Source organism: Schistocerca serialis, chromosome 4 (genome assembly GCF_023864345.2).
Source record: "Schistocerca serialis cubense isolate TAMUIC-IGC-003099 chromosome 4, iqSchSeri2.2, whole genome shotgun sequence".
Classification (NCBI taxonomy): Eukaryota; Metazoa; Arthropoda; class Insecta; order Orthoptera; family Acrididae; genus Schistocerca; species Schistocerca serialis.
The window spans coordinates 195180909-195208213 of NC_064641.1; the positions used below are offsets into that span (position 1 = coordinate 195180909).

A 27305-nucleotide genomic window follows, 5' to 3' on the forward strand; every position below is an offset into this window, starting at 1 on the left:
ATTGCCCCAGTTGTTACGTCTCATACGTTGGAGCAGAGAATTTACGTGTTTTGTCGACACTCACTGGGCAATTGGAAATTTCACAAGCATTTCGAATGCAATGTTTCCCACGCTTTCGCTCATTTCACGGTTCCGTTGAAGACGTTCTTCACCACCTGACACAGAAACAGGAATGCAGTCGGTAGGATATTTTTAATTCTTTTGCTTCTAGGGGAGTTAGTTGTCTAGTGAGTTCCTCTTATGGCATGCACTAGACAACCAGAACAGCTACAGGAGAGAGTCATTTTTGTTGTCAGCGGTAGTTGCATTATCACAAACGCAGAGTAATTCCATTGGCGTCGCATCAAAACGAATCCCTGCCGAAACCCGGGATCGAACCAGGGACCTTTAGATCTTCAGTCTAACGCTCTCCCAACTGAGCTATTTCGGCTGACGTTGAAGGTTGTCATTTGCATGTGTTCATTAACCTCTGCCTCGTTGCCAATTTCACAGTCACCTTCGTCTGATAAGACACAGGGGCGCTGAAAGGCGAGCAGCCGATGCAGTGAAGTTACACACACATTTCTTCTTCTTCCGTCATCGTAACAAGCAAACATGTCGACTCGATTCGTGTAATATTGACTTCGCTGACGCTAGAAAACCCGTGCTATATCGATGCCAGGGGCAACTCGTGTGCGGAGAACGAGACACAAGAAGGAGTGAGTCTCTCCACCGTATGAGAGGCAGTATCTAGCAGATACACACGGTAAAACATTCGACTTGCGTTAGCTCACACGTCATCGTCTGCAAGCTAAAATGGACACATCTGCACTGCCCAGTGAGGCGACACTTGTACTAACACCTGGTGGACGCCTGCGAGACGCGGAGATGAGCTGCAGCTTGTGGGCGCGACTGTAGCGCTGCGCCCTGGATCAAATAGCACTGCACATTGCTGGTGACCCACGTGTTTAGTAGTGACGCAACTGCTAGGATGCAGCTGAACGTCCGCCATTTGAGAGCGAGAAAATTTTCGCAGTCGGCAGGACTCGAACCTACGCTCCCAGAGGGAATCTGATTTCAAGTCAGACGCCTTAACCACTCGGCCACGACTGCCGGTGGCGGAAGCGACTCCCGACAACTGAAACCGCCATCTTTAGAAGCAATCTGGTGGCAGAAAACGGCGTGGCCTCACTCTTTCCTGTACGGTTTCCATTAGCCGTTACGAAAGTGTATTAATTTTCGCCCAGACAGGGACTTGAACCCAGGTGTATTAATTTTCGCCCAGACAGGGACTTGAACCCAGGACCCTTTGGTTGAAAACCTAACGCTCTACCGACTCAGCTATGCGGACCCACGCAAGAGCATTATCGTACAGCTGCGTGGTGTGCGAGTGATTCGCATGTCGTAATTACTGGCTTACGGCTCCAATGGCGACTTCACCGACTTCCCACTGACGCACCGCTGACGCTAGTTTTCTGTCGTCTTAAAACGATGGACATACCTCCATGCAGCTGCGAGATCTTAAGAAAAGAAACGCTGCACCACTGCTTTTGCCGCACTCGAGTGATTGAAATTGCGATTCTTAAAAAGAAAATGAGATGTTCGCTCTGTCCATCACTTTCGAGCACATCTGTGTACTCACGATCTCAGCGACGGCTTTCTGCAGTCCCAGCGTCAGTGTCAGTGTGAGGTGAACCGATAGCCAGAGTAAGCAGCGGTCGTCGCGAAAACTCAGTATTCTTAAAACGGAAATTTTCGTCTTGTTGAGAATGGCGTCACTGGTTTGCACCCGCATTCGCCCACACATGTCACATGTGTGCGAAAATGTTTGCTCCTCTTTACGCAAAATCGCACGCAGCCGGTAGGATTCGAACCTATGCTCCCAGAGGGAATCTGATTTCGAGTCAGACGCCTTAACCACTCGGCCACGACTGCCGTTAGCGCGGTGTTCTCCGGACACATGCAACTGCTACCGTTTAAAGCACTGTGGTGTCAGAAAACGGCGTAGCTGCATTATTTTCTGTAGCGTCTCCACCGCTACCAGACGAATCGCTACCAAAGTATTAAAATTTCCGCCTGGACAGGGACTTGAAACCTGGGCCCTTAGGTTAAAAGCCTAATGCTCTACCGACTGAGCTATCCGGGCTCACACGAGGCTGCAAAACCTCCAACGACGCACAACTATACATTGACTCATGTCCTTTACTGTTGTGCAATCGCTGTATGGGGCCGTTAACAAATAAAACGTCGCCTAAATGCTGTCTACAAACTTATCGCGCTAAGCTCGTAACACACTATCGAAGACTGCTGGCACATGATGCAACAACAAATTGCCCCAGTTGTTACGTCTCATACGTTGGAGCAGAGAATTTACGTGTTTTGTCGACACTCACTGGGCAATTGGAAATTTCACAAGCATTTCGAATGCAATGTTTCCCACGCTTTCGCTCATTTCACGGTTCCGTTGAAGACGTTCTTCACCACCTGACACAGAAACAGGAATGCAGTCGGTAGGATATTTTTAATTCTTTTGCTTCTAGGGGAGTTAGTTGTCTAGTGAGTTCCTCTTATGGCATGCACTAGACAACCAGAACAGCTACAGGAGAGAGTCATTTTTGTTGTCAGCGGTAGTTGCATTATCACAAACGCAGAGTAATTCCATTGGCGTCGCATCAAAACGAATCCCTGCCGAAACCCGGGATCGAACCAGGGACCTTTAGATCTTCAGTCTAACGCTCTCCCAACTGAGCTATTTCGGCTGACGTTGAAGGTTGTCATTTGCATGTGTTCATTAACCTCTGCCTCGTTGCCAATTTCACAGTCACCTTCGTCTGATAAGACACAGGGGCGCTGAAAGGCGAGCAGCCGATGCAGTGAAGTTACACACACATTTCTTCTTCTTCCGTCATCGTAACAAGCAAACATGTCGACTCGATTCGTGTAATATTGACTTCGCTGACGCTAGAAAACCCGTGCTATATCGATGCCAGGGGCAACTCGTGTGCGGAGAACGAGACACAAGAAGGAGTGAGTCTCTCCACCGTATGAGAGGCAGTATCTAGCAGATACACACGGTAAAACATTCGACTTGCGTTAGCTCACACGTCATCGTCTGCAAGCTAAAATGGACACATCTGCACTGCCCAGTGAGGCGACACTTGTACTAACACCTGGTGGACGCCTGCGAGACGCGGAGATGAGCTGCAGCTTGTGGGCGCGACTGTAGCGCTGCGCCCTGGATCAAATAGCACTGCACATTGCTGGTGACCCACGTGTTTAGTAGTGACGCAACTGCTAGGATGCAGCTGAACGTCCGCCATTTGAGAGCGAGAAAATTTTCGCAGTCGGCAGGACTCGAACCTACGCTCCCAGAGGGAATCTGATTTCAAGTCAGACGCCTTAACCACTCGGCCACGACTGCCGGTGGCGGAAGCGACTCCCGACAACTGAAACCGCCATCTTTAGAAGCAATCTGGTGGCAGAAAACGGCGTGGCCTCACTCTTTCCTGTACGGTTTCCATTAGCCGTTACGAAAGTGTATTAATTTTCGCCCAGACAGGGACTTGAACCCAGGTGTATTAATTTTCGCCCAGACAGGGACTTGAACCCAGGACCCTTTGGTTGAAAACCTAACGCTCTACCGACTCAGCTATGCGGACCCACGCAAGAGCATTATCGTACAGCTGCGTGGTGTGCGAGTGATTCGCATGTCGTAATTACTGGCTTACGGCTCCAATGGCGACTTCACCGACTTCCCACTGACGCACCGCTGACGCTAGTTTTCTGTCGTCTTAAAACGATGGACATACCTCCAAGCAGCTGCGAGATCTTAAGAAAAGAAACGCTGCACCACTGCTTTTGCCGCACTCGAGTGATTGAAATTGCGATTCTTAAAAAGAAAATGAGATGTTCGCTCTGTCCATCACTTTCGAGCACATCTGTGTACTCACGATCTCAGCGACGGCTTTCTGCAGTCCCAGCGTCAGTGTCAGTGTGAGGTGAACCGATAGCCAGAGTAAGCAGCGGTCGTCGCGAAAACTCAGTATTCTTAAAACGGAAATTTTCGTCTTGTTGAGAATGGCGTCACTGGTTTGCACCCGCATTCGCCCACACATGTCACATGTGTGCGAAAATGTTTGCTCCTCTTTACGCAAAATCGCACGCAGCCGGTAGGATTCGAACCTACGCTCCCAGAGGGAATCTGATTTCGAGTCAGACGCCTTAACCACTCGGCCACGACTGCCGTTAGCGCGGTGTTCTCTGGACACATGCAACTGCTACCGTTTAAAGCACTGTGGTGTCAGAAAACGGCGTAGCTGCATTATTTTCTGTAGCGTCTCCACCGCTACCAGACGAATCGCTACCAAAGTATTAAAATTTCCGCCTGGACAGGGACTTGAAACCTGGGCCCTTAGGTTAAAAGCCTAATGCTCTACCGACTGAGCTATCCGGGCTCACACGAGGCTGCAAAACCTCCAACGACGCACAACTATACATTGACTCATGTCCTTTACTGTTGTGCAATCGCTGTATGGGGCCGTTAACAAATAAAACGTCGCCTAAATGCTGTCTACAAACTTATCGCGCTAAGCTCGTAACACACTATCGAAGACTGCTGGCACATGATGCAACAACAAATTGCCCCAGTTGTTACGTCTCATACGTTGGAGCAGAGAATTTACGTGTTTTGTCGACACTCACTGGGCAATTGGAAATTTCACAAGCATTTCGAATGCAATGTTTCCCACGCTTTCGCTCATTTCACGGTTCCGTTGAAGACGTTCTTCACCACCTGACACAGAAACAGGAATGCAGTCGGTAGGATATTTTTAATTCTTTTGCTTCTAGGGGAGTTAGTTGTCTAGTGAGTTCCTCTTATGGCATGCACTAGACAACCAGAACAGCTACAGGAGAGAGTCATTTTTGTTGTCAGCGGTAGTTGCATTATCACAAACGCAGAGTAATTCCATTGGCGTCGCATCAAAACGAATCCCTGCCGAAACCCGGGATCGAACCAGGGACCTTTAGATCTTCAGTCTAACGCTCTCCCAACTGAGCTATTTCGGCTGACGTTGAAGGTTGTCATTTGCATGTGTTCATTAACCTCTGCCTCGTTGCCAATTTCACAGTCACCTTCGTCTGATAAGACACAGGGGCGCTGAAAGGCGAGCAGCCGATGCAGTGAAGTTACACACACATTTCTTCTTCTTCCGTCATCGTAACAAGCAAACATGTCGACTCGATTCGTGTAATATTGACTTCGCTGACGCTAGAAAACCCGTGCTATATCGATGCCAGGGGCAACTCGTGTGCGGAGAACGAGACACAAGAAGGAGTGAGTCTCTCCACCGTATGAGAGGCAGTATCTAGCAGATACACACGGTAAAACATTCGACTTGCGTTAGCTCACACGTCATCGTCTGCAAGCTAAAATGGACACATCTGCACTGCCCAGTGAGGCGACACTTGTACTAACACCTGGTGGACGCCTGCGAGACGCGGAGATGAGCTGCAGCTTGTGGGCGCGACTGTAGCGCTGCGCCCTGGATCAAATAGCACTGCACATTGCTGGTGACCCACGTGTTTAGTAGTGACGCAACTGCTAGGATGCAGCTGAACGTCCGCCATTTGAGAGCGAGAAAATTTTCGCAGTCGGCAGGACTCGAACCTACGCTCCCAGAGGGAATCTGATTTCAAGTCAGACGCCTTAACCACTCGGCCACGACTGCCGGTGGCGGAAGCGACTCCCGACAACTGAAACCGCCATCTTTAGAAGCAATCTGGTGGCAGAAAACGGCGTGGCCTCACTCTTTCCTGTACGGTTTCCATTAGCCGTTACGAAAGTGTATTAATTTTCGCCCAGACAGGGACTTGAACCCAGGTGTATTAATTTTCGCCCAGACAGGGACTTGAACCCAGGACCCTTTGGTTGAAAACCTAACGCTCTACCGACTCAGCTATGCGGACCCACGCAAGAGCATTATCGTACAGCTGCGTGGTGTGCGAGTGATTCGCATGTCGTAATTACTGGCTTACGGCTCCAATGGCGACTTCACCGACTTCCCACTGACGCACCGCTGACGCTAGTTTTCTGTCGTCTTAAAACGATGGACATACCTCCAAGCAGCTGCGAGATCTTAAGAAAAGAAACGCTGCACCACTGCTTTTGCCGCACTCGAGTGATTGAAATTGCGATTCTTAAAAAGAAAATGAGATGTTCGCTCTGTCCATCACTTTCGAGCACATCTGTGTACTCACGATCTCAGCGACGGCTTTCTGCAGTCCCAGCGTCAGTGTCAGTGTGAGGTGAACCGATAGCCAGAGTAAGCAGCGGTCGTCGCGAAAACTCAGTATTCTTAAAACGGAAATTTTCGTCTTGTTGAGAATGGCGTCACTGGTTTGCACCCGCATTCGCCCACACATGTCACATGTGTGCGAAAATGTTTGCTCCTCTTTACGCAAAATCGCACGCAGCCGGTAGGATTCGAACCTACGCTCCCAGAGGGAATCTGATTTCGAGTCAGACGCCTTAACCACTCGGCCACGACTGCCGTTAGCGCGGTGTTCTCCGGACACATGCAACTGCTACCGTTTAAAGCACTGTGGTGTCAGAAAACGGCGTAGCTGCATTATTTTCTGTAGCGTCTCCACCGCTACCAGACGAATCGCTACCAAAGTATTAAAATTTCCGCCTGGACAGGGACTTGAAACCTGGGCCCTTAGGTTAAAAGCCTAATGCTCTACCGACTGAGCTATCCGGGCTCACACGAGGCTGCAAAACCTCCAACGACGCACAACTATACATTGACTCATGTCCTTTACTGTTGTGCAATCGCTGTATGGGGCCGTTAACAAATAAAACGTCGCCTAAATGCTGTCTACAAACTTATCGCGCTAAGCTCGTAACACACTATCGAAGACTGCTGGCACATGATGCAACAACAAATTGCCCCAGTTGTTACGTCTCATACGTTGGAGCAGAGAATTTACGTGTTTTGTCGACACTCACTGGGCAATTGGAAATTTCACAAGCATTTCGAATGCAATGTTTCCCACGCTTTCGCTCATTTCACGGTTCCGTTGAAGACGTTCTTCACCACCTGACACAGAAACAGGAATGCAGTCGGTAGGATATTTTTAATTCTTTTGCTTCTAGGGGAGTTAGTTGTCTAGTGAGTTCCTCTTATGGCATGCACTAGACAACCAGAACAGCTACAGGAGAGAGTCATTTTTGTTGTCAGCGGTAGTTGCATTATCACAAACGCAGAGTAATTCCATTGGCGTCGCATCAAAACGAATCCCTGCCGAAACCCGGGATCGAACCAGGGACCTTTAGATCTTCAGTCTAACGCTCTCCCAACTGAGCTATTTCGGCTGACGTTGAAGGTTGTCATTTGCATGTGTTCATTAACCTCTGCCTCGTTGCCAATTTCACAGTCACCTTCGTCTGATAAGACACAGGGGCGCTGAAAGGCGAGCAGCCGATGCAGTGAAGTTACACACACATTTCTTCTTCTTCCGTCATCGTAACAAGCAAACATGTCGACTCGATTCGTGTAATATTGACTTCGCTGACGCTAGAAAACCCGTGCTATATCGATGCCAGGGGCAACTCGTGTGCGGAGAACGAGACACAAGAAGGAGTGAGTCTCTCCACCGTATGAGAGGCAGTATCTAGCAGATACACACGGTAAAACATTCGACTTGCGTTAGCTCACACGTCATCGTCTGCAAGCTAAAATGGACACATCTGCACTGCCCAGTGAGGCGACACTTGTACTAACACCTGGTGGACGCCTGCGAGACGCGGAGATGAGCTGCAGCTTGTGGGCGCGACTGTAGCGCTGCGCCCTGGATCAAATAGCACTGCACATTGCTGGTGACCCACGTGTTTAGTAGTGACGCAACTGCTAGGATGCAGCTGAACGTCCGCCATTTGAGAGCGAGAAAATTTTCGCAGTCGGCAGCACTCGAACCTACGCTCCCAGAGGGAATCTGATTTCAAGTCAGACGCCTTAACCACTCGGCCACGACTGCCGGTGGCGGAAGCGACTCCCGACAACTGAAACCGCCATCTTTAGAAGCAATCTGGTGGCAGAAAACGGCGTGGCCTCACTCTTTCCTGTACGGTTTCCATTAGCCGTTACGAAAGTGTATTAATTTTCGCCCAGACAGGGACTTGAACCCAGGTGTATTAATTTTCGCCCAGACAGGGACTTGAACCCAGGACCCTTTGGTTGAAAACCTAACGCTCTACCGACTCAGCTATGCGGACCCACGCAAGAGCATTATCGTACAGCTGCGTGGTGTGCGAGTGATTCGCATGTCGTAATTACTGGCTTACGGCTCCAATGGCGACTTCACCGACTTCCCACTGACGCACCGCTGACGCTAGTTTTCTGTCGTCTTAAAACGATGGACATACCTCCAAGCAGCTGCGAGATCTTAAGAAAAGAAACGCTGCACCACTGCTTTTGCCGCACTCGAGTGATTGAAATTGCGATTCTTAAAAAGAAAATGAGATGTTCGCTCTGTCCATCACTTTCGAGCACATCTGTGTACTCACGATCTCAGCGACGGCTTTCTGCAGTCCCAGCGTCAGTGTCAGTGTGAGGTGAACCGATAGCCAGAGTAAGCAGCGGTCGTCGCGAAAACTCAGTATTCTTAAAACGGAAATTTTCGTCTTGTTGAGAATGGCGTCACTGGTTTGCACCCGCATTCGCCCACACATGTCACATGTGTGCGAAAATGTTTGCTCCTCTTTACGCAAAATCGCACGCAGCCGGTAGGATTCGAACCTACGCTCCCAGAGGGAATCTGATTTCGAGTCAGACGCCTTAACCACTCGGCCACGACTGCCGTTAGCGCGGTGTTCTCCGGACACATGCAACTGCTACCGTTTAAAGCACTGTGGTGTCAGAAAACGGCGTAGCTGCATTATTTTCTGTAGCGTCTCCACCGCTACCAGACGAATCGCTACCAAAGTATTAAAATTTCCGCCTGGACAGGGACTTGAAACCTGGGCCCTTAGGTTAAAAGCCTAATGCTCTACCGACTGAGCTATCCGGGCTCACACGAGGCTGCAAAACCTCCAACGACGCACAACTATACATTGACTCATGTCCTTTACTGTTGTGCAATCGCTGTATGGGGCCGTTAACAAATAAAACGTCGCCTAAATGCTGTCTACAAACTTATCGCGCTAAGCTCGTAACACACTATCGAAGACTGCTGGCACATGATGCAACAACAAATTGCCCCAGTTGTTACGTCTCATACGTTGGAGCAGAGAATTTACGTGTTTTGTCGACACTCACTGGGCAATTGGAAATTTCACAAGCATTTCGAATGCAATGTTTCCCACGCTTTCGCTCATTTCACGGTTCCGTTGAAGACGTTCTTCACCACCTGACACAGAAACAGGAATGCAGTCGGTAGGATATTTTTAATTCTTTTGCTTCTAGGGGAGTTAGTTGTCTAGTGAGTTCCTCTTATGGCATGCACTAGACAACCAGAACAGCTACAGGAGAGAGTCATTTTTGTTGTCAGCGGTAGTTGCATTATCACAAACGCAGAGTAATTCCATTGGCGTCGCATCAAAACGAATCCCTGCCGAAACCCGGGATCGAACCAGGGACCTTTAGATCTTCAGTCTAACGCTCTCCCAACTGAGCTATTTCGGCTGACGTTGAAGGTTGTCATTTGCATGTGTTCATTAACCTCTGCCTCGTTGCCAATTTCACAGTCACCTTCGTCTGATAAGACACAGGGGCGCTGAAAGGCGAGCAGCCGATGCAGTGAAGTTACACACACATTTCTTCTTCTTCCGTCATCGTAACAAGCAAACATGTCGACTCGATTCGTGTAATATTGACTTCGCTGACGCTAGAAAACCCGTGCTATATCGATGCCAGGGGCAACTCGTGTGCGGAGAACGAGACACAAGAAGGAGTGAGTCTCTCCACCGTATGAGAGGCAGTATCTAGCAGATACACACGGTAAAACATTCGACTTGCGTTAGCTCACATGTCATCGTCTGCAAGCTAAAATGGACACATCTGCACTGCCCAGTGAGGCGACACTTGTACTAACACCTGGTGGACGCCTGCGAGACGCGGAGATGAGCTGCAGCTTGTGGGCGCGACTGTAGCGCTGCGCCCTGGATCAAATAGCACTGCACATTGCTGGTGACCCACGTGTTTAGTAGTGACGCAACTGCTAGGATGCAGCTGAACGTCCGCCATTTGAGAGCGAGAAAATTTTCGCAGTCGGCAGGACTCGAACCTACGCTCCCAGAGGGAATCTGATTTCAAGTCAGACGCCTTAACCACTCGGCCACGACTGCCGGTGGCGGAAGCGACTCCCGACAACTGAAACCGCCATCTTTAGAAGCAATCTGGTGGCAGAAAACGGCGTGGCCTCACTCTTTCCTGTACGGTTTCCATTAGCCGTTACGAAAGTGTATTAATTTTCGCCCAGACAGGGACTTGAACCCAGGACCCTTTGGTTGAAAACCTAACGCTCTACCGACTCAGCTATGCAGACCCACGCAAGAGCATTATCGTACAGCTGCGTGGTGTGCGAGTGATTCGCATGTCGTAATTACTGGCTTACGGCTCCAATGGCGACTTCACCGACTTCCCACTGACGCACCGCTGACGCTAGTTTTCTGTCGTCTTAAAACGATGGACATACCTCCAAGCAGCTGCGAGATCTTAAGAAAAGAAACGCTGCACCACTGCTTTTGCCGCACTCGAGTGATTGAAATTGCGATTCTTAAAAAGAAAATGAGATGTTCGCTCTGTCCATCACTTTCGAGCACATCTGTGTACTCACGATCTCAGCGACGGCTTTCTGCAGTCCCAGCGTCAGTGTCAGTGTGAGGTGAACCGATAGCGAGAGTAAGCAGCGGTCGTCGCGAAAACTCAGTATTCTTAAAACGGAAATTTTCGTCTTGTTGAGAATGGCGTCACTGGTTTGCACCCGCATTCGCCCACACATGTCACATGTGTGCGAAAATGTTTGCTCCTCTTTACGCAAAATCGCACGCAGCCGGTAGGATTCGAACCTACGCTCCCAGAGGGAATCTGATTTCGAGTCAGACGCCTTAACCACTCGGCCACGACTGCCGTTAGCGCGGTGTTCTCCGGACACATGCAACTGCTACCGTTTAAAGCACTGTGGTGTCAGAAAACGGCGTAGCTGCATTATTTTCTGTAGCGTCTCCACCGCTACCAGACGAATCGCTACCAAAGTATTAAAATTTCCGCCTGGACAGGGACTTGAAACCTGGGCCCTTAGGTTAAAAGCCTAATGCTCTACCGACTGAGCTATCCGGGCTCACACGAGGCTGCAAAACCTCCAACGACGCACAACTATACATTGACTCATGTCCTTTACTGTTGTGCAATCGCTGTATGGGGCCGTTAACAAATAAAACGTCGCCTAAATGCTGTCTACAAACTTATCGCGCTAAGCTCGTAACACACTATCGAAGACTGCTGGCACATGATGCAACAACAAATTGCCCCAGTTGTTACGTCTCATACGTTGGAGCAGAGAATTTACGTGTTTTGTCGACACTCACTGGGCAATTGGAAATTTCACAAGCATTTCGAATGCAATGTTTCCCACGCTTTCGCTCATTTCACGGTTCCGTTGAAGACGTTCTTCACCACCTGACACAGAAACAGGAATGCAGTCGGTAGGATATTTTTAATTCTTTTGCTTCTAGGGGAGTTAGTTGTCTAGTGAGTTCCTCTTATGGCATGCACTAGACAACCAGAACAGCTACAGGAGAGAGTCATTTTTGTTGTCAGCGGTAGTTGCATTATCACAAACGCAGAGTAATTCCATTGGCGTCGCATCAAAACGAATCCCTGCCGAAACCCGGGATCGAACCAGGGACCTTTAGATCTTCAGTCTAACGCTCTCCCAACTGAGCTATTTCGGCTGACGTTGAAGGTTGTCATTTGCATGTGTTCATTAACCTCTGCCTCGTTGCCAATTTCACAGTCACCTTCGTCTGATAAGACACAGGGGCGCTGAAAGGCGAGCAGCCGATGCAGTGAAGTTACACACACATTTCTTCTTCTTCCGTCATCGTAACAAGCAAACATGTCGACTCGATTCGTGTAATATTGACTTCGCTGACGCTAGAAAACCCGTGCTATATCGATGCCAGGGGCAACTCGTGTGCGGAGAACGAGACACAAGAAGGAGTGAGTCTCTCCACCGTATGAGAGGCAGTATCTAGCAGATACACACGGTAAAACATTCGACTTGCGTTAGCTCACACGTCATCGTCTGCAAGCTAAAATGGACACATCTGCACTGCCCAGTGAGGCGACACTTGTACTAACACCTGGTGGACGCCTGCGAGACGCGGAGATGAGCTGCAGCTTGTGGGCGCGACTGTAGCGCTGCGCCCTGGATCAAATAGCACTGCACATTGCTGGTGACCCACGTGTTTAGTAGTGACGCAACTGCTAGGATGCAGCTGAACGTCCGCCATTTGAGAGCGAGAAAATTTTCGCAGTCGGCAGGACTCGAACCTACGCTCCCAGAGGGAATCTGATTTCAAGTCAGACGCCTTAACCACTCGGCCACGACTGCCGGTGGCGGAAGCGACTCCCGACAACTGAAACCGCCATCTTTAGAAGCAATCTGGTGGCAGAAAACGGCGTGGCCTCACTCTTTCCTGTACGGTTTCCATTAGCCGTTACGAAAGTGTATTAATTTTCGCCCAGACAGGGACTTGAACCCAGGTGTATTAATTTTCGCCCAGACAGGGACTTGAACCCAGGACCCTTTGGTTGAAAACCTAACGCTCTACCGACTCAGCTATGCGGACCCACGCAAGAGCATTATCGTACAGCTGCGTGGTGTGCGAGTGATTCGCATGTCGTAATTACTGGCTTACGGCTCCAATGGCGACTTCACCGACTTCCCACTGACGCACCGCTGACGCTAGTTTTCTGTCGTCTTAAAACGATGGACATACCTCCAAGCAGCTGCGAGATCTTAAGAAAAGAAACGCTGCACCACTGCTTTTGCCGCACTCGAGTGATTGAAATTGCGATTCTTAAAAAGAAAATGAGATGTTCGCTCTGTCCATCACTTTCGAGCACATCTGTGTACTCACGATCTCAGCGACGGCTTTCTGCAGTCCCAGCGTCAGTGTCAGTGTGAGGTGAACCGATAGCGAGAGTAAGCAGCGGTCGTCGCGAAAACTCAGTATTCTTAAAACGGAAATTTTCGTCTTGTTGAGAATGGCGTCACTGGTTTGCACCCGCATTCGCCCACACATGTCACATGTGTGCGAAAATGTTTGCTCCTCTTTACGCAAAATCGCACGCAGCCGGTAGGATTCGAACCTACGCTCCCAGAGGGAATCTGATTTCGAGTCAGACGCCTTAACCACTCGGCCACGACTGCCGTTAGCGCGGTGTTCTCCGGACACATGCAACTGCTACCGTTTAAAGCACTGTGGTGTCAGAAAACGGCGTAGCTGCATTATTTTCTGTAGCGTCTCCACCGCTACCAGACGAATCGCTACCAAAGTATTAAAATTTCCGCCTGGACAGGGACTTGAAACCTGGGCCCTTAGGTTAAAAGCCTAATGCTCTACCGACTGAGCTATCCGGGCTCACATGAGGCTGCAAAACCTCCAACGACGCACAACTATACATTGACTCATGTCCTTTACTGTTGTGCAATCGCTGTATGGGGCCGTTAACAAATAAAACGTCGCCTAAATGCTGTCTACAAACTTATCGCGCTAAGCTCGTAACACACTATCGAAGACTGCTGGCACATGATGCAACAACAAATTGCCCCAGTTGTTACGTCTCATACGTTGGAGCAGAGAATTTACGTGTTTTGTCGACACTCACTGGGCAATTGGAAATTTCACAAGCATTTCGAATGCAATGTTTCCCACGCTTTCGCTCATTTCACGGTTCCGTTGAAGACGTTCTTCACCACCTGACACAGAAACAGGAATGCAGTCGGTAGGATATTTTTAATTCTTTTGCTTCTAGGGGAGTTAGTTGTCTAGTGAGTTCCTCTTATGGCATGCACTAGACAACCAGAACAGCTACAGGAGAGAGTCATTTTTGTTGTCAGCGGTAGTTGCATTATCACAAACGCAGAGTAATTCCATTGGCGTCGCATCAAAACGAATCCCTGCCGAAACCCGGGATCGAACCAGGGACCTTTAGATCTTCAGTCTAACGCTCTCCCAACTGAGCTATTTCGGCTGACGTTGAAGGTTGTCATTTGCATGTGTTCATTAACCTCTGCCTCGTTGCCAATTTCACAGTCACCTTCGTCTGATAAGACACAGGGGCGCTGAAAGGCGAGCAGCCGATGCAGTGAAGTTACACACACATTTCTTCTTCTTCCGTCATCGTAACAAGCAAACATGTCGACTCGATTCGTGTAATATTGACTTCGCTGACGCTAGAAAACCCGTGCTATATCGATGCCAGGGGCAACTCGTGTGCGGAGAACGAGACACAAGAAGGAGTGAGTCTCTCCACCGTATGAGAGGCAGTATCTAGCAGATACACACGGTAAAACATTCGACTTGCGTTAGCTCACACGTCATCGTCTGCAAGCTAAAATGGACACATCTGCACTGCCCAGTGAGGCGACACTTGTACTAACACCTGGTGGACGCCTGCGAGACGCGGAGATGAGCTGCAGCTTGTGGGCGCGACTGTAGCGCTGCGCCCTGGATCAAATAGCACTGCACATTGCTGGTGACCCACGTGTTTAGTAGTGACGCAACTGCTAGGATGCAGCTGAACGTCCGCCATTTGAGAGCGAGAAAATTTTCGCAGTCGGCAGGACTCGAACCTACGCTCCCAGAGGGAATCTGATTTCAAGTCAGACGCCTTAACCACTCGGCCACGACTGCCGGTGGCGGAAGCGACTCCCGACAACTGAAACCGCCATCTTTAGAAGCAATCTGGTGGCAGAAAACGGCGTGGCCTCACTCTTTCCTGTACGGTTTCCATTAGCCGTTACGAAAGTGTATTAATTTTCGCCCAGACAGGGACTTGAACCCAGGTGTATTAATTTTCGCCCAGACAGGGACTTGAACCCAGGACCCTTTGGTTGAAAACCTAACGCTCTACCGACTCAGCTATGCGGACCCACGCAAGAGCATTATCGTACAGCTGCGTGGTGTGCGAGTGATTCGCATGTCGTAATTACTGGCTTACGGCTCCAATGGCGACTTCACCGACTTCCCACTGACGCACCGCTGACGCTAGTTTTCAGCCGTCTTAAAACGATGGACATACCTCCAAGCAGCTGCGAGATCTTAAGAAAAGAAACGCTGCACCACTGCTTTTGCCGCACTCGAGTGATTGAAATTGCGATTCTTAAAAAGAAAATGAGATGTTCGCTCTGTCCATCACTTTCGAGCACATCTGTGTACTCACGATCTCAGCGACGGCTTTCTGCAGTCCCAGCGTCAGTGTCAGTGTGAGGTGAACCGATAGCGAGAGTAAGCAGCGGTCGTCGCGAAAACTCAGTATTCTTAAAACGGAAATTTTCGTCTTGTTGAGAATGGCGTCACTGGTTTGCACCCGCATTCGCCCACACATGTCACATGTGTGCGAAAATGTTTGCTCCTCTTTACGCAAAATCGCACGCAGCCGGTAGGATTCGAACCTACGCTCCCAGAGGGAATCTGATTTCGAGTCAGACGCCTTAACCACTCGGCCACGACTGCCGTTAGCGCGGTGTTCTCCGGACACATGCAACTGCTACCGTTTAAAGCACTGTGGTGTCAGAAAACGGCGTAGCTGCATTATTTTCTGTAGCGTCTCCACCGCTACCAGACGAATCGCTACCAAAGTATTAAAATTTCCGCCTGGACAGGGACTTGAAACCTGGGCCCTTAGGTTAAAAGCCTAATGCTCTACCGACTGAGCTATCCGGGCTCACACGAGGCTGCAAAACCTCCAACGACGCACAACTATACATTGACTCATGTCCTTTACTGTTGTGCAATCGCTGTATGGGGCCGTTAACAAATAAAACGTCGCCTAAATGCTGTCTACAAACTTATCGCGCTAAGCTCGTAACACACTATCGAAGACTGCTGGCACATGATGCAACAACAAATTGCCCCAGTTGTTACGTCTCATACGTTGGAGCAGAGAATTTACGTGTTTTGTCGACACTCACTGGGCAATTGGAAATTTCACAAGCATTTCGAATGCAATGTTTCCCACGCTTTCGCTCATTTCACGGTTCCGTTGAAGACGTTCTTCACCACCTGACACAGAAACAGGAATGCAGTCGGTAGGATATTTTTAATTCTTTTGCTTCTAGGGGAGTTAGTTGTCTAGTGAGTTCCTCTTATGGCATGCACTAGACAACCAGAACAGCTACAGGAGAGAGTCATTTTTGTTGTCAGCGGTAGTTGCATTATCACAAACGCAGAGTAATTCCATTGGCGTCGCATCAAAACGAATCCCTGCCGAAACCCGGGATCGAACCAGGGACCTTTAGATCTTCAGTCTAACGCTCTCCCAACTGAGCTATTTCGGCTGACGTTGAAGGTTGTCATTTGCATGTGTTCATTAACCTCTGCCTCGTTGCCAATTTCACAGTCACCTTCGTCTGATAAGACACAGGGGCGCTGAAAGGCGAGCAGCCGATGCAGTGAAGTTACACACACATTTCTTCTTCTTCCGTCATCGTAACAAGCAAACATGTCGACTCGATTCGTGTAATATTGACTTCGCTGACGCTAGAAAACCCGTGCTATATCGATGCCAGGGGCAACTCGTGTGCGGAGAACGAGACACAAGAAGGAGTGAGTCTCTCCACCGTATGAGAGGCAGTATCTAGCAGATACACACGGTAAAACATTCGACTTGCGTTAGCTCACACGTCATCGTCTGCAAGCTAAAATGGACACATCTGCACTGCCCAGTGAGGCGACACTTGTACTAACACCTGGTGGACGCCTGCGAGACGCGGAGATGAGCTGCAGCTTGTGGGCGCGACTGTAGCGCTGCGCCCTGGATCAAATAGCACTGCACATTGCTGGTGACCCACGTGTTTAGTAGTGACGCAACTGCTAGGATGCAGCTGAACGTCCGCCATTTGAGAGCGAGAAAATTTTCGCAGTCGGCAGGACTCGAACCTACGCTCCCAGAGGGAATCTGATTTCAAGTAAGACGCCTTAACCACTCGGCCACGACTGCCGGTGGCGGAAGCGACTCCCGACAACTGAAACCGCCATCTTTAGAAGCAATCTGGTGGCAGAAAACGGCGTGGCCTCACTCTTTCCTGTACGGTTTCCATTAGCCGTTACGAAAGTGTATTAATTTTCGCCCAGACAGGGACTTGAACCCAGGTGTATTAATTTTCGCCCAGACAGGGACTTGAACCCAGGACCCTTTGGTTGAAAACCTAACGCTCTACCGACTCAGCTATGCGGACCCACGCAAGAGCATTATCGTACAGCTGCGTGGTGTGCGAGTGATTCGCATGTCGTAATTACTGGCTTACGGCTCCAATGGCGACTTCACCGACTTCCCACTGACGCACCGCTGACGCTAGTTTTCTGTCGTCTTAAAACGATGGACATACCTCCAAGCAGCTGCGAGATCTTAAGAAAAGAAACGCTGCACCACTGCTTTTGCCGCACTCGAGTGATTGAAATTGCGATTCTTAAAAAGAAAATGAGATGTTCGCTCTGTCCATCACTTTCGAGCACATCTGTGTACTCACGATCTCAGCGACGGCTTTCTGCAGTCCCAGCGTCAGTGTCAGTGTGAGGTGAACCGATAGCCAGAGTAAGCAGCGGTCGTCGCGAAAACTCAGTATTCTTAAAACGGAAATTTTCGTCTTGTTCAGAATGGCGTCACTGGTTTGCACCCGCATTCGCCCACACATGTCACATGTGTGCGAAAATGTTTGCTCCTCTTTACGCAAAATCGCACGCAGCCGGTAGGATTCGAACCTACGCTCCCAGAGGGAATCTGATTTCGAGTCAGACGCCTTAACCACTCGGCCACGACTGCCGTTAGCGCGGTGTTCTCCGGACACATGCAACTGCTACCGTTTAAAGCACTGTGGTGTCAGAAAACGGCGTAGCTGCATTATTTTCTGTAGCGTCTCCACCGCTACCAGACGAATCGCTACCAAAGTATTAAAATTTCCGCCTGGACAGGGACTTGAAACCTGGGCCCTTAGGTTAAAAGCCTAATGCTCTACCGACTGAGCTATCCGGGCTCACACGAGGCTGCAAAACCTCCAACGACGCACAACTATACATTGACTCATGTCCTTTACTGTTGTGCGATCGCTGTATGGGGCCGTTAACAAATAAAACGTCGCCTAAATGCTGTCTACAAACTTATCGCGCTAAGCTCGTAACACACTATCGAAGACTGCTGGCACATGATGCAACAACAAATTGCCCCAGTTGTTACGTCTCATACGTTGGAGCAGAGAATTTACGTGTTTTGTCGACACTCACTGGGCAATTGGAAATTTCACAAGCATTTCGAATGCAATGTTTCCCACGCTTTCGCTCATTTCACGGTTCCGTTGAAGACGTTCTTCACCACCTGACACAGAAACAGGAATGCAGTCGGTAGGATATTTTTAATTCTTTTGCTTCTAGGGGAGTTAGTTGTCTAGTGAGTTCCTCTTATGGCATGCACTAGACAACCAGAACAGCTACAGGAGAGAGTCATTTTTGTTGTCAGCGGTAGTTGCATTATCACAAACGCAGAGTAATTCCATTGGCGTCGCATCAAAACGAATCCCTGCCGAAACCCGGGATCGAACCAGGGACCTTTAGATCTTCAGTCTAACGCTCTCCCAACTGAGCTATTTCGGCTGACGTTGAAGGTTGTCATTTGCATGTGTTCATTAACCTCTGCCTCGTTGCCAATTTCACAGTCACCTTCGTCTGATAAGACACAGGGGCGCTGAAAGGCGAGCAGCCGATGCAGTGAAGTTACACACACATTTCTTCTTCTTCCGTCATCTTAACAAGCAAACATGTCGACTCGATTCGTGTAATATTGACTTCGCTGACGCTAGAAAACCCGTGCTATATCGATGCCAGGGGCAACTCGTGTGCGGAGAACGAGACACAAGAAGGAGTGAGTCTCTCCACCGTATGAGAGGCAGTATCTAGCAGATACACACGGTAAAACATTCGACTTGCGTTAGCTCACACGTCATCGTCTGCAAGCTAAAATGGACACATCTGCACTGCCCAGTGAGGCGACACTTGTACTAACACCTGGTGGACGCCTGCGAGACGCGGAGATGAGCTGCAGCTTGTGGGCGCGACTGTAGCGCTGCGCCCTGGATCAAATAGCACTGCACATTGCTGGTGACCCACGTGTTTAGTAGTGACGCAACTGCTAGGATGCAGCTGAACGTCCGCCATTTGAGAGCGAGAAAATTTTCGCAGTCGGCAGGACTCGAACCTACGCTCCCAGAGGGAATCTGATTTCAAGTCAGACGCCTTAACCACTCGGCCACGACTGCCGGTGGCGGAAGCGACTCCCGACAACTGAAACCGCCATCTTTAGAAGCGATCTGGTGGCAGAAAACGGCGTGGCCTCACTCTTTCCTGTACGGTTTCCATTAGCCGTTACGAAAGTGTATTAATTTTCGCCCAGACAGGGACTTGAACCCAGGACCCTTTGGTTGAAAACCTAACGCTCTACCGACTCAGCTATGCGGACCCACGCAAGAGCATTATCGTACAGCTGCGTGGTGTGCGAGTGATTCGCATGTCGTAATTACTGGCTTACGGCTCCAATGGCGACTTCACCGACTTCCCACTGACGCACTGCTGACGCTAGTTTTCTGTCGTCTTAAAACGATGGACATACCTCCAAGCAGCTGCGAGATCTTAAGAAAAGAAACGCTGCACCACTGCTTTTGCCGCACTCGAGTGATTGAAATTGCGATTCTTAAAAAGAAAATGAGATGTTCGCTCTGTCCATCACTTTCGAGCACATCTGTGTACTCACGATCTCAGCGACGGCTTTCTGCAGTCCCAGCGTCAGTGTCAGTGTGAGGTGAACCGATAGCCAGAGTAAGCAGCGGTCGTCGCGAAAACTCAGTATTCTTAAAACGGAAATTTTCGTCTTGTTGAGAATGGCGTCACTGGTTTGCACCCGCATTCGCCCACACATGTCACATGTGTGCGAAAATGTTTGCTCCTCTTTACGCAAAATCGCACGCAGCCGGTAGGATTCGAACCTACGCTCCCAGAGGGAATCTGATTTCGAGTCAGACGCCTTAACCACTCGGCCACGACTGCCGTTAGCGCGGTGTTCTCCGGACACATGCAACTGCTACCGTTTAAAGCACTGTGGTGTCAGAAAACGGCGTAGCTGCATTATTTTCTGTAGCGTCTCCACCGCTACCAGACGAATCGCTACCAAAGTATTAAAATTTCCGCCTGGACAGGGACTTGAAACCTGGGCCCTTAGGTTAAAAGCCTAATGCTCTACCGACTGAGCTATCCGGGCTCACACGAGGCTGCAAAACCTCCAACGACGCACAACTATACATTGACTCATGTCCTTTACTGTTGTGCAATCGCTGTATGGGGCCGTTAACAAATAAAACGTCGCCTAAATGCTGTCTACAAACTTATCGCGCTAAGCTCGTAACACACTATCGAAGACTGCTGGCACATGATGCAACAACAAATTGCCCCAGTTGTTACGTCTCATACGTTGGAGCAGAGAATTTACGTGTTTTGTCGACACTCACTGGGCAATTGGAAATTTCACAAGCATTTCGAATGCAATGTTTCCCACGCTTTCGCTCATTTCACGGTTCCGTTGAAGACGTTCTTCACCACCTGACACAGAAACAGGAATGCAGTCGGTAGGATATTTTTAATTCTTTTGCTTCTAGGGGAGTTAGTTGTCTAGTGAGTTCCTCTTATGGCATGCACTAGACAACCAGAACAGCTACAGGAGAGAGTCATTTTTGTTGTCAGCGGTAGTTGCATTATCACAAACGCAGAGTAATTCCATTGGCGTCGCATCAAAACGAATCCCTGCCGAAACCCGGGATCGAACCAGGGACCTTTAGATCTTCAGTCTAACGCTCTCCCAACTGAGCTATTTCGGCTGACGTTGAAGGTTGTCATTTGCATGTGTTCATTAACCTCTGCCTCGTTGCCAATTTCACAGTCACCTTCGTCTGATAAGACACAGGGGCGCTGAAAGGCGAGCAGCCGATGCAGTGAAGTTACACACACATTTCTTCTTCTTCCGTCATCGTAACAAGCAAACATGTCGACTCGATTCGTGTAATATTGACTTCGCTGACGCTAGAAAACCCGTGCTATATCGATGCCAGGGGCAACTCGTGTGCGGAGAACGAGACACAAGAAGGAGTGAGTCTCTCCACCGTATGAGAGGCAGTATCTAGCAGATACACACGGTAAAACATTCGACTTGCGTTAGCTCACACGTCATCGTCTGCAAGCTAAAATGGACACATCTGCACTGCCCAGTGAGGCGACACTTGTACTAACACCTGGTGGACGCCTGCGAGACGCGGAGATGAGCTGCAGCTTGTGGGCGCGACTGTAGCGCTGCGCCCTGGATCAAATAGCACTGCACATTGCTGGTGACCCACGTGTTTAGTAGTGACGCAACTGCTAGGATGCAGCTGAACGTCCGCCATTTGAGAGCGAGAAAATTTTCGCAGTCGGCAGGACTCGAACCTACGCTCCCAGAGGGAATCTGATTTCAAGTCAGACGCCTTAACCACTCGGCCACGACTGCCGGTGGCGGAAGCGACTCCCGACAACTGAAACCGCCATCTTTAGAAGCAATCTGGTGGCAGAAAACGGCGTGGCCTCACTCTTTCCTGTACGGTTTCCATTAGCCGTTACGAAAGTGTATTAATTTTCGCCCAGACAGGGACTTGAACCCAGGTGTATTAATTTTCGCCCAGACAGGGACTTGAACCCAGGACCCTTTGGTTGAAAACCTAACGCTCTACCGACTCAGCTATGCGGACCCACGCAAGAGCATTATCGTACAGCTGCGTGGTGTGCGAGTGATTCGCATGTCGTAATTACTGGCTTACGGCTCCAATGGCGACTTCACCGACTTCCCACTGACGCACCGCTGACGCTAGTTTTCTGTCGTCTTAAAACGATGGACATACCTCCAAGCAGCTGCGAGATCTTAAGAAAAGAAACGCTGCACCACTGCTTTTGCCGCACTCGAGTGATTGAAATTGCGATTCTTAAAAAGAAAATGAGATGTTCGCTCTGTCCATCACTTTCGAGCACATCTGTGTACTCACGATCTCAGCGACGGCTTTCTGCAGTCCCAGCGTCAGTGTCAGTGTGAGGTGAACCGATAGCCAGAGTAAGCAGCGGTCGTCGCGAAAACTCAGTATTCTTAAAACGGAAATTTTCGTCTTGTTGAGAATGGCGTCACTGGTTTGCACCCGCATTCGCCCACACATGTCACATGTGTGCGAAAATGTTTGCTCCTCTTTACGCAAAATCGCACGCAGCCGGTAGGATTCGAACCTACGCTCCCAGAGGGAATCTGATTTCGAGTCAGACGCCTTAACCACTCGGCCACGACTGCCGTTAGCGCGGTGTTCTCCGGACACATGCAACTGCTACCGTTTAAAGCACTGTGGTGTCAGAAAACGGCGTAGCTGCATTATTTTCTGTAGCGTCTCCACCGCTACCAGACGAATCGCTACCAAAGTATTAAAATTTCCGCCTGGACAGGGACTTGAAACCTGGGCCCTTAGGTTAAAAGCCTAATGCTCTACCGACTGAGCTATCCGGGCTCACACGAGGCTGCAAAACCTCCAACGACGCACAACTATACATTGACTCATGTCCTTTACTGTTGTGCAATCGCTGTATGGGGCCGTTAACAAATAAAACGTCGCCTAAATGCTGTCTACAAACTTATCGCGCTAAGCTCGTAACACACTATCGAAGACTGCTGGCACATGATGCAACAACAAATTGCCCCAGTTGTTACGTCTCATACGTTGGAGCAGAGAATTTACGTGTTTTGTCGACACTCACTGGGCAATTGGAAATTTCACAAGCATTTCGAATGCAATGTTTCCCACGCTTTCGCTCATTTCACGGTTCCGTTGAAGACGTTCTTCACCACCTGACACAGAAACAGGAATGCAGTCGGTAGGATATTTTTAATTCTTTTGCTTCTAGGGGAGTTAGTTGTCTAGTGAGTTCCTCTTATGGCATGCACTAGACAACCAGAACAGCTACAGGAGAGAGTCATTTTTGTTGTCAGCGGTAGTTGCATTATCACAAACGCAGAGTAATTCCATTGGCGTCGCATCAAAACGAATCCCTGCCGAAACCCGGGATCGAACCAGGGACCTTTAGATCTTCAGTCTAACGCTCTCCCAACTGAGCTATTTCGGCTGACGTTGAAGGTTGTCATTTGCATGTGTTCATTAACCTCTGCCTCGTTGCCAATTTCACAGTCACCTTCGTCTGATAAGACACAGGGGCGCTGAAAGGCGAGCAGCCGATGCAGTGAAGTTACACACACATTTCTTCTTCTTCCGTCATCGTAACAAGCAAACATGTCGACTCGATTCGTGTAATATTGACTTCGCTGACGCTAGAAAACCCGTGCTATATCGATGCCAGGGGCAACTCGTGTGCGGAGAACGAGACACAAGAAGGAGTGAGTCTCTCCACCGTATGAGAGGCAGTATCTAGCAGATACACACGGTAAAACATTCGACTTGCGTTAGCTCACACGTCATCGTCTGCAAGCTAAAATGGACACATCTGCACTGCCCAGTGAGGCGACACTTGTACTAACACCTGGTGGACGCCTGCGAGACGCGGAGATGAGCTGCAGCTTGTGGGCGCGACTGTAGCGCTGCGCCCTGGATCAAATAGCACTGCACATTGCTGGTGACCCACGTGTTTAGTAGTGACGCAACTGCTAGGATGCAGCTGAACGTCCGCCATTTGAGAGCGAGAAAATTTTCGCAGTCGGCAGGACTCGAACCTACGCTCCCAGAGGGAATCTGATTTCAAGTCAGACGCCTTAACCACTCGGCCACGACTGCCGGTGGCGGAAGCGACTCCCGACAACTGAAACCGCCATCTTTAGAAGCAATCTGGTGGCAGAAAACGGCGTGGCCTCACTCTTTCCTGTACGGTTTCCATTAGCCGTTACGAAAGTGTATTAATTTTCGCCCAGACAGGGACTTGAACCCAGGTGTATTAATTTTCGCCCAGACAGGGACTTGAACCCAGGACCCTTTGGTTGAAAACCTAACGCTCTACCGACTCAGCTATGCGGACCCACGCAAGAGCATTATCGTACAGCTGCGTGGTGTGCGAGTGATTCGCATGTCGTAATTACTGGCTTACGGCTCCAATGGCGACTTCACCGACTTCCCACTGACGCACCGCTGACGCTAGTTTTCTGTCGTCTTAAAACGATGGACATACCTCCAAGCAGCTGCGAGATCTTAAGAAAAGAAACGCTGCACCACTGCTTTTGCCGCACTCGAGTGATTGAAATTGCGATTCTTAAAAAGAAAATGAGATGTTCGCTCTGTCCATCACTTTCGAGCACATCTGTGTACTCACGATCTCAGCGACGGCTTTCTGCAGTCCCAGCGTCAGTGTCAGTGTGAGGTGAACCGATAGCCAGAGTAAGCAGCGGTCGTCGCGAAAACTCAGTATTCTTAAAACGGAAATTTTCGTCTTGTTGAGAATGGCGTCACTGGTTTGCACCCGCATTCGCCCACACATGTCACATGTGTGCGAAAATGTTTGCTCCTCTTTACGCAAAATCGCACGCAGCCGGTAGGATTCGAACCTACGCTCCCAGAGGGAATCTGATTTCGAGTCAGACGCCTTAACCACTCGGCCACGACTGCCGTTAGCGCGGTGTTCTCCGGACACATGCAACTGCTACCGTTTAAAGCACTGTGGTGTCAGAAAACGGCGTAGCTGCATTATTTTCTGTAGCGTCTCCACCGCTACCAGACGAATCGCTACCAAAGTATTAAAATTTCCGCCTGGACAGGGACTTGAAACCTGGGCCCTTAGGTTAAAAGCCTAATGCTCTACCGACTGAGCTATCCGGGCTCACACGAGGCTGCAAAACCTCCAACGACGCACAACTATACATTGACTCATGTCCTTTACTGTTGTGCAATCGCTGTATGGGGCCGTTAACAAATAAAACGTCGCCTAAATGCTGTCTACAAACTTATCGCGCTAAGCTCGTAACACACTATCGAAGACTGCTGGCACATGATGCAACAACAAATTGCCCCAGTTGTTACGTCTCATACGTTGGAGCAGAGAATTTACGTGTTTTGTCGACACTCACTGGGCAATTGGAAATTTCACAAGCATTTCGAATGCAATGTTTCCCACGCTTTCGCTCATTTCACGGTTCCGTTGAAGACGTTCTTCACCACCTGACACAGAAACAGGAATGCAGTCGGTAGGATATTTTTAATTCTTTTGCTTCTAGGGGAGTTAGTTGTCTAGTGAGTTCCTCTTATGGCATGCACTAGACAACCAGAACAGCTACAGGAGAGAGTCATTTTTGTTGTCAGCGGTAGTTGCATTATCACAAACGCAGAGTAATTCCATTGGCGTCGCATCAAAACGAATCCCTGCCGAAACCCGGGATCGAACCAGGGACCTTTAGATCTTCACTCTAACGCTCTCCCAACTGAGCTATTTCGGCTGACGTTGAAGGTTGTCATTTGCATGTGTTCATTAACCTCTGCCTCGTTGCCAATTTCACAGTCACCTTCGTCTGGTAAGACACAGGGGCGCTGAAAGGCGAGCAGCCGATGCAGTGAAGTTACACACACATTTCTTCTTCTTCCGTCATCGTAACAAGCAAACATGTCGACTCGATTCGTGTAATATTGACTTCGCTGACGCTAGAAAACCCGTGCTATATCGATGCCAGGGGCAACTCGTGTGCGGAGAACGAGACACAAGAAGGAGTGAGTCTCTCCACCGTATGAGAGGCAGTATCTAGCAGATACACACGGTAAAACATTCGACTTGCGTTAGCTCACACGTCATCGTCTGCAAGCTAAAATGGACACATCTGCACTGCCCAGTGAGGCGACACTTGTACTAACACCTGGTGGACGCCTGCGAGACGCGGAGATGAGCTGCAGCTTGTGGGCGCGACTGTAGCGCTGCGCCCTGGATCAAATAGCACTGCACATTGCTGGTGACCCACGTGTTTAGTAGTGACGCAACTGCTAGGATGCAGCTGAACGTCCGCCATTTGAGAGCGAGAAAATTTTCGCAGTCGGCAGGACTCGAACCTACGCTCCCAGAGGGAATCTGATTTCAAGTCAGACGCCTTAACCACTCGGCCACGACTGCCGGTGGCGGAAGCGACTCCCGACAACTGAAACCGCCATCTTTAGAAGCAATCTGGTGGCAGAAAACGGCGTGGCCTCACTCTTTCCTGTACGGTTTCCATTAGCCGTTACGAAAGTGTATTAATTTTCGCCCAGACAGGGACTTGAACCCAGGTGTATTAATTTTCGCCCAGACAGGGACTTGAACCCAGGACCCTTTGGTTGAAAACCTAACGCTCTACCGACTCAGCTATGCGGACCCACGCAAGAGCATTATCGTACAGCTGCGTGGTGTGCGAGTGATTCGCATGTCGTAATTACTGGCTTACGGCTCCAATGGCGACTTCACCGACTTCCCACTGACGCACCGCTGACGCTAGTTTTCTGTCGTCTTAAAACGATGGACATACCTCCAAGCAGCTGCGAGATCTTAAGAAAAGAAACGCTGCACCACTGCTTTTGCCGCACTCGAGTGATTGAAATTGCGATTCTTAAAAAGAAAATGAGATGTTCGCTCTGTCCATCACTTTCGAGCACATCTGTGTACTCACGATCTCAGCGACGGCTTTCTGCAGTCCCAGCGTCAGTGTCAGTGTGAGGTGAACCGATAGCGAGAGTAAGCAGCGGTCGTCGCGAAAACTCAGTATTCTTAAAACGGAAATTTTCGTCTTGTTGAGAATGGCGTCACTGGTTTGCACCCGCATTCGCCCACACATGTCACATGTGTGCGAAAATGTTTGCTCCTCTTTACGCAAAATCGCACGCAGCCGGTAGGATTCGAACCTACGCTCCCAGAGGGAATCTGATTTCGAGTCAGACGCCTTAACCACTCGGCCACGACTGCCGTTAGCGCGGTGTTCTCCGGACACATGCAACTGCTACCGTTTAAAGCACTGTGGTGTCAGAAAACGGCGTAGCTGCAT

At 49.6% G+C, this 27305-nt stretch overlaps 47 non-coding genes across 47 annotated transcripts; all 47 read right to left on the bottom strand.

Annotated features, from left to right (window-relative positions):
• Positions 1-357: 357 nt before the first annotated feature.
• Positions 358-430, bottom strand: Trnaf-gaa (transfer RNA phenylalanine (anticodon GAA)). Its single transcript has one exon. It is a non-coding gene; the product is annotated as a tRNA-Phe (tRNA).
• A 580-nt stretch (positions 431-1010) lies between these two features.
• Trnas-uga (transfer RNA serine (anticodon UGA)) lies at positions 1011-1092 on the bottom strand. Its single transcript has one exon. It is a non-coding gene; the product is annotated as a tRNA-Ser (tRNA).
• A 740-nt stretch (positions 1093-1832) lies between these two features.
• Positions 1833-1914, bottom strand: Trnas-cga (transfer RNA serine (anticodon CGA)). Its single transcript has one exon. It is a non-coding gene; the product is annotated as a tRNA-Ser (tRNA).
• A 138-nt stretch (positions 1915-2052) lies between these two features.
• On the bottom strand, positions 2053-2125 carry Trnak-uuu (transfer RNA lysine (anticodon UUU)). The gene has a single exon. It is a non-coding gene; the product is annotated as a tRNA-Lys (tRNA).
• A 540-nt stretch (positions 2126-2665) lies between these two features.
• Positions 2666-2738, bottom strand: Trnaf-gaa (transfer RNA phenylalanine (anticodon GAA)). Its single transcript has one exon. It is a non-coding gene; the product is annotated as a tRNA-Phe (tRNA).
• Positions 2739-3318: 580 nt separating this feature from the next.
• Trnas-uga (transfer RNA serine (anticodon UGA)) lies at positions 3319-3400 on the bottom strand. Its single transcript has one exon. It is a non-coding gene; the product is annotated as a tRNA-Ser (tRNA).
• Positions 3401-4140: 740 nt separating this feature from the next.
• Positions 4141-4222, bottom strand: Trnas-cga (transfer RNA serine (anticodon CGA)). Its single transcript has one exon. It is a non-coding gene; the product is annotated as a tRNA-Ser (tRNA).
• A 138-nt stretch (positions 4223-4360) lies between these two features.
• On the bottom strand, positions 4361-4433 carry Trnak-uuu (transfer RNA lysine (anticodon UUU)). Its single transcript has one exon. It is a non-coding gene; the product is annotated as a tRNA-Lys (tRNA).
• Positions 4434-4973: 540 nt separating this feature from the next.
• Positions 4974-5046, bottom strand: Trnaf-gaa (transfer RNA phenylalanine (anticodon GAA)). Its single transcript has one exon. It is a non-coding gene; the product is annotated as a tRNA-Phe (tRNA).
• Positions 5047-5626: 580 nt separating this feature from the next.
• On the bottom strand, positions 5627-5708 carry Trnas-uga (transfer RNA serine (anticodon UGA)). Its single transcript has one exon. It is a non-coding gene; the product is annotated as a tRNA-Ser (tRNA).
• A 740-nt stretch (positions 5709-6448) lies between these two features.
• Positions 6449-6530, bottom strand: Trnas-cga (transfer RNA serine (anticodon CGA)). Its single transcript has one exon. It is a non-coding gene; the product is annotated as a tRNA-Ser (tRNA).
• A 138-nt stretch (positions 6531-6668) lies between these two features.
• Positions 6669-6741, bottom strand: Trnak-uuu (transfer RNA lysine (anticodon UUU)). Its single transcript has one exon. It is a non-coding gene; the product is annotated as a tRNA-Lys (tRNA).
• Positions 6742-7281: 540 nt separating this feature from the next.
• Trnaf-gaa (transfer RNA phenylalanine (anticodon GAA)) lies at positions 7282-7354 on the bottom strand. Its single transcript has one exon. It is a non-coding gene; the product is annotated as a tRNA-Phe (tRNA).
• A 580-nt stretch (positions 7355-7934) lies between these two features.
• Positions 7935-8016, bottom strand: Trnas-uga (transfer RNA serine (anticodon UGA)). Its single transcript has one exon. It is a non-coding gene; the product is annotated as a tRNA-Ser (tRNA).
• Positions 8017-8756: 740 nt separating this feature from the next.
• Trnas-cga (transfer RNA serine (anticodon CGA)) lies at positions 8757-8838 on the bottom strand. The gene has a single exon. It is a non-coding gene; the product is annotated as a tRNA-Ser (tRNA).
• A 138-nt stretch (positions 8839-8976) lies between these two features.
• Trnak-uuu (transfer RNA lysine (anticodon UUU)) lies at positions 8977-9049 on the bottom strand. Its single transcript has one exon. It is a non-coding gene; the product is annotated as a tRNA-Lys (tRNA).
• Positions 9050-9589: 540 nt separating this feature from the next.
• Positions 9590-9662, bottom strand: Trnaf-gaa (transfer RNA phenylalanine (anticodon GAA)). Its single transcript has one exon. It is a non-coding gene; the product is annotated as a tRNA-Phe (tRNA).
• A 580-nt stretch (positions 9663-10242) lies between these two features.
• Positions 10243-10324, bottom strand: Trnas-uga (transfer RNA serine (anticodon UGA)). Its single transcript has one exon. It is a non-coding gene; the product is annotated as a tRNA-Ser (tRNA).
• Positions 10325-11026: 702 nt separating this feature from the next.
• On the bottom strand, positions 11027-11108 carry Trnas-cga (transfer RNA serine (anticodon CGA)). The gene has a single exon. It is a non-coding gene; the product is annotated as a tRNA-Ser (tRNA).
• A 138-nt stretch (positions 11109-11246) lies between these two features.
• On the bottom strand, positions 11247-11319 carry Trnak-uuu (transfer RNA lysine (anticodon UUU)). Its single transcript has one exon. It is a non-coding gene; the product is annotated as a tRNA-Lys (tRNA).
• A 540-nt stretch (positions 11320-11859) lies between these two features.
• Trnaf-gaa (transfer RNA phenylalanine (anticodon GAA)) lies at positions 11860-11932 on the bottom strand. The gene has a single exon. It is a non-coding gene; the product is annotated as a tRNA-Phe (tRNA).
• Positions 11933-12512: 580 nt separating this feature from the next.
• Positions 12513-12594, bottom strand: Trnas-uga (transfer RNA serine (anticodon UGA)). The gene has a single exon. It is a non-coding gene; the product is annotated as a tRNA-Ser (tRNA).
• A 740-nt stretch (positions 12595-13334) lies between these two features.
• Positions 13335-13416, bottom strand: Trnas-cga (transfer RNA serine (anticodon CGA)). Its single transcript has one exon. It is a non-coding gene; the product is annotated as a tRNA-Ser (tRNA).
• Positions 13417-13554: 138 nt separating this feature from the next.
• On the bottom strand, positions 13555-13627 carry Trnak-uuu (transfer RNA lysine (anticodon UUU)). Its single transcript has one exon. It is a non-coding gene; the product is annotated as a tRNA-Lys (tRNA).
• A 540-nt stretch (positions 13628-14167) lies between these two features.
• Positions 14168-14240, bottom strand: Trnaf-gaa (transfer RNA phenylalanine (anticodon GAA)). Its single transcript has one exon. It is a non-coding gene; the product is annotated as a tRNA-Phe (tRNA).
• Positions 14241-14820: 580 nt separating this feature from the next.
• On the bottom strand, positions 14821-14902 carry Trnas-uga (transfer RNA serine (anticodon UGA)). Its single transcript has one exon. It is a non-coding gene; the product is annotated as a tRNA-Ser (tRNA).
• Positions 14903-15642: 740 nt separating this feature from the next.
• On the bottom strand, positions 15643-15724 carry Trnas-cga (transfer RNA serine (anticodon CGA)). The gene has a single exon. It is a non-coding gene; the product is annotated as a tRNA-Ser (tRNA).
• Positions 15725-15862: 138 nt separating this feature from the next.
• Positions 15863-15935, bottom strand: Trnak-uuu (transfer RNA lysine (anticodon UUU)). The gene has a single exon. It is a non-coding gene; the product is annotated as a tRNA-Lys (tRNA).
• Positions 15936-16475: 540 nt separating this feature from the next.
• Trnaf-gaa (transfer RNA phenylalanine (anticodon GAA)) lies at positions 16476-16548 on the bottom strand. The gene has a single exon. It is a non-coding gene; the product is annotated as a tRNA-Phe (tRNA).
• Positions 16549-17128: 580 nt separating this feature from the next.
• On the bottom strand, positions 17129-17210 carry Trnas-uga (transfer RNA serine (anticodon UGA)). Its single transcript has one exon. It is a non-coding gene; the product is annotated as a tRNA-Ser (tRNA).
• Positions 17211-17950: 740 nt separating this feature from the next.
• Trnas-cga (transfer RNA serine (anticodon CGA)) lies at positions 17951-18032 on the bottom strand. Its single transcript has one exon. It is a non-coding gene; the product is annotated as a tRNA-Ser (tRNA).
• A 138-nt stretch (positions 18033-18170) lies between these two features.
• On the bottom strand, positions 18171-18243 carry Trnak-uuu (transfer RNA lysine (anticodon UUU)). The gene has a single exon. It is a non-coding gene; the product is annotated as a tRNA-Lys (tRNA).
• Positions 18244-18783: 540 nt separating this feature from the next.
• Trnaf-gaa (transfer RNA phenylalanine (anticodon GAA)) lies at positions 18784-18856 on the bottom strand. Its single transcript has one exon. It is a non-coding gene; the product is annotated as a tRNA-Phe (tRNA).
• Positions 18857-19436: 580 nt separating this feature from the next.
• Positions 19437-19518, bottom strand: Trnas-uga (transfer RNA serine (anticodon UGA)). The gene has a single exon. It is a non-coding gene; the product is annotated as a tRNA-Ser (tRNA).
• A 702-nt stretch (positions 19519-20220) lies between these two features.
• On the bottom strand, positions 20221-20302 carry Trnas-cga (transfer RNA serine (anticodon CGA)). Its single transcript has one exon. It is a non-coding gene; the product is annotated as a tRNA-Ser (tRNA).
• Positions 20303-20440: 138 nt separating this feature from the next.
• Trnak-uuu (transfer RNA lysine (anticodon UUU)) lies at positions 20441-20513 on the bottom strand. Its single transcript has one exon. It is a non-coding gene; the product is annotated as a tRNA-Lys (tRNA).
• A 540-nt stretch (positions 20514-21053) lies between these two features.
• Positions 21054-21126, bottom strand: Trnaf-gaa (transfer RNA phenylalanine (anticodon GAA)). The gene has a single exon. It is a non-coding gene; the product is annotated as a tRNA-Phe (tRNA).
• A 580-nt stretch (positions 21127-21706) lies between these two features.
• On the bottom strand, positions 21707-21788 carry Trnas-uga (transfer RNA serine (anticodon UGA)). The gene has a single exon. It is a non-coding gene; the product is annotated as a tRNA-Ser (tRNA).
• A 740-nt stretch (positions 21789-22528) lies between these two features.
• On the bottom strand, positions 22529-22610 carry Trnas-cga (transfer RNA serine (anticodon CGA)). Its single transcript has one exon. It is a non-coding gene; the product is annotated as a tRNA-Ser (tRNA).
• A 138-nt stretch (positions 22611-22748) lies between these two features.
• On the bottom strand, positions 22749-22821 carry Trnak-uuu (transfer RNA lysine (anticodon UUU)). The gene has a single exon. It is a non-coding gene; the product is annotated as a tRNA-Lys (tRNA).
• Positions 22822-23361: 540 nt separating this feature from the next.
• On the bottom strand, positions 23362-23434 carry Trnaf-gaa (transfer RNA phenylalanine (anticodon GAA)). The gene has a single exon. It is a non-coding gene; the product is annotated as a tRNA-Phe (tRNA).
• A 580-nt stretch (positions 23435-24014) lies between these two features.
• Trnas-uga (transfer RNA serine (anticodon UGA)) lies at positions 24015-24096 on the bottom strand. The gene has a single exon. It is a non-coding gene; the product is annotated as a tRNA-Ser (tRNA).
• A 740-nt stretch (positions 24097-24836) lies between these two features.
• Trnas-cga (transfer RNA serine (anticodon CGA)) lies at positions 24837-24918 on the bottom strand. Its single transcript has one exon. It is a non-coding gene; the product is annotated as a tRNA-Ser (tRNA).
• A 138-nt stretch (positions 24919-25056) lies between these two features.
• Trnak-uuu (transfer RNA lysine (anticodon UUU)) lies at positions 25057-25129 on the bottom strand. The gene has a single exon. It is a non-coding gene; the product is annotated as a tRNA-Lys (tRNA).
• Positions 25130-25669: 540 nt separating this feature from the next.
• Trnaf-gaa (transfer RNA phenylalanine (anticodon GAA)) lies at positions 25670-25742 on the bottom strand. Its single transcript has one exon. It is a non-coding gene; the product is annotated as a tRNA-Phe (tRNA).
• Positions 25743-26322: 580 nt separating this feature from the next.
• Trnas-uga (transfer RNA serine (anticodon UGA)) lies at positions 26323-26404 on the bottom strand. The gene has a single exon. It is a non-coding gene; the product is annotated as a tRNA-Ser (tRNA).
• Positions 26405-27144: 740 nt separating this feature from the next.
• On the bottom strand, positions 27145-27226 carry Trnas-cga (transfer RNA serine (anticodon CGA)). Its single transcript has one exon. It is a non-coding gene; the product is annotated as a tRNA-Ser (tRNA).
• Positions 27227-27305: the final 79 nt, after the last annotated feature.